The following is a 2466-nucleotide window of genomic DNA, read 5'->3' as shown; positions in this document are numbered from 1 at the left end:
TGATAAGCCCCAATATGTGAGTTTGTGAGAGAGTAGGTGCTGAAAATCTGTAGCCTGCTTGAATAGTTTCTTTTGAAGTCTCTCTGCCGCATGTGTTTACCTGTTTTTCTTTTATTATTTGAAACATCAGTTGCAATTATTAGTGGGTAGAGATATTAGGAATATTTACTTTGCATTTCGAACTGGAGATTTAGTTTTTATTTACTTGACTGGTAAAAGACCTACGAACTTGTTTTGTAATTATGAAACATTATATTAGAATGGTCGGAATAGTATAACGGAGGATTACAAAAATAAAATTTGACTGCATAGCTACTAAGTAATTGAAAGTTTGTATAGGAGTGTTATGTGATTGTTTCTCGTAATGTGGCTCCTTCTAACTGCTCCAGCACCTGACATATCATCTCCTGATTGTAATTCCCACCCTGTCAAAGTGCATCCCTAATCAGTAATTATCATAGTGTAAGTTGTAAACAAATATGTATCAGATACGTCTTCACCTACTCAGGTTTATTCTTTGGTACAACATGTAGGCAAGACACTAAACTAAGCTCCCTGAAATATTCATCAGACTCTAATAAACTTTTCTAATAGTTTACCCAGGAACAAAAAAATATTTTACTCAAACAGAGAGCATCATCTTATAAAGTTAATTTTGTCACATGTGCAACCATATTGTCACTTACAACCAAAACAGCTAAAGTAAAACAATAGCACAACATTTGATTTTTCAACAAACAACAGCAAGTTTGGATAAGGCATAAAGAGAACTAAAATATGGAGACTCCAAACATCAGAATCTAATATTGATTAAGAGAGACCGAGATTGACGTAGCAAGATATATAAAATACATGACAATAAGTCTGACATATAATACAAACCTTCGTTTGTTTGGGAGCTGGAGACGACAATGTCAATGTCTTCACCACTGTCCTAATACTTAGCTCAGAATTTTGTTCACTGATTGATTATCATATCCATAAACGCTCGTTAATATTTTTAATCTCATAAAAGGAAAAATAGGATTACCATCCCAGAAGAGGAAATACGTCATCGTTAGTACCAAATCTATAACAATCGGCCAGTGTCAATAGGCCCAAGATCTCTCGGCCTATTATGTGACACTAACAACCTAATGTAAGAATATAATATGTTAAGTAGGCTCAAAAATAATCACCTTCAGAAGTGCAGACATGGACCGGAGCTGCCTCCTAAACTAACTCACTTGCTCATGGACTTAAGAACCAACTTTCACTTCTTCAAAAACACGGGTTATCAATTTGGGAGTAATCGAAATCTGAAGCCGTGTCTGAAGCTTATTTAAACTTATGAAAGCAATTTACCTTGGCATCAATAAGGAGCATATCGACAGCCATCAACTGACCTCCGGAGTCTGGTCTAAACGCGGGCCGGCCTTCAAGTCGGAGAAGTGAATCTGTGAATTTGACACTATTGGAAAGCTTCTGTGAGAGTTTCAGAGATTTTCGAACGGCTAAAAGTAGAGGAACAGGAGAGGACAATCTGAAGGTTCATATATACTCACTGTGAATAAAGATGGATCGTGGGGTTAGTGGGTTTTCGTCAATTAATGACATCTCTGGTGCGTTACTTGGCCGTGGAAATGGAATCAGGATCGTTAGGTTTTTGTTTTCTTAATCTCGACGGCTGAAGAAGTAAGCACACTACAACTTAATGGAAAAATAAAGAAAATACTAATGGCATGTGGGCTGACACACAAACACACAAAAGCCCATCGAAAACTCAGTTTTTGAAACTCCACGAGAAGCGATTTCGGAAAGTTATGCATATAACGCCACGTGTTGCAATTTGCCCCTGTCTCCCTGATGACGTGACACAAGAAAAAGGGAGAAAAGTCTCCTTTATTATTATAGATATGAACGAATTGATTGAAAATTGCTAAGTTGTGATAACGAAACATTGTTAACGGTAAACTATATTTAGGCCTAATTTTAATTAATGGGCCTAAAATAAGGTATTATTCATGAAAATTCAAAAAACTATAACTGGCCTATCTCTCTTTTTTATATATTCCAACAATTAATGTACGAGGTGTTATTGGTTTATATATTTTGATTGATTTAGAAATTCATGTAGTATTTATAAATCCAAGTAAAATATGTAAATTTTTTAAAAAATTCGGATTAGTATTTACGAATCCGAAGGTTTTTCCTCGGATTTGAGTCCTTGTATTTTTTAACCAAAAAATTCAAAAAAATCTATTCAAATCCATTATAAAATCAAATTTATTAGTAAATCCGTACGATTGAATAACACTTGACTTGATATAGAATTTATGAATCATTAAACCAATATAACACATGATTTTAATACAGATTTAAAAATCATAGAACCAATAACACTAAATTTAGTTCGGATTTTCAAATCCATTAAAATGTAACAACCAATAACCCCCACTAACTAAAACTGTTCAACAATGGTATATT

The 2466-nt window shown here is 34.2% G+C and overlaps 1 long non-coding RNA gene across 1 annotated transcript; it reads right to left on the bottom strand.

Annotated features, from left to right (window-relative positions):
• Positions 1-229: 229 nt before the first annotated feature.
• On the bottom strand, positions 230-1744 carry LOC106397824. Its single transcript, XR_001279850.3, has 4 exons — positions 1345-1744; positions 1179-1258; positions 883-961; positions 230-425 (listed from the first exon to the last, which is right to left on the bottom strand). It is a non-coding gene; the product is annotated as an uncharacterized LOC106397824 (long non-coding RNA).
• Positions 1745-2466: the final 722 nt, after the last annotated feature.

Source organism: Brassica napus, chromosome C5 (genome assembly GCF_020379485.1).
Source record: "Brassica napus cultivar Da-Ae chromosome C5, Da-Ae, whole genome shotgun sequence".
Taxonomy (NCBI): Eukaryota; Viridiplantae; Streptophyta; class Magnoliopsida; order Brassicales; family Brassicaceae; genus Brassica; species Brassica napus.
Note: the sequence above shows the minus strand (reverse complement) of the source record. Positions and strands in the feature narration are given on the sequence as shown.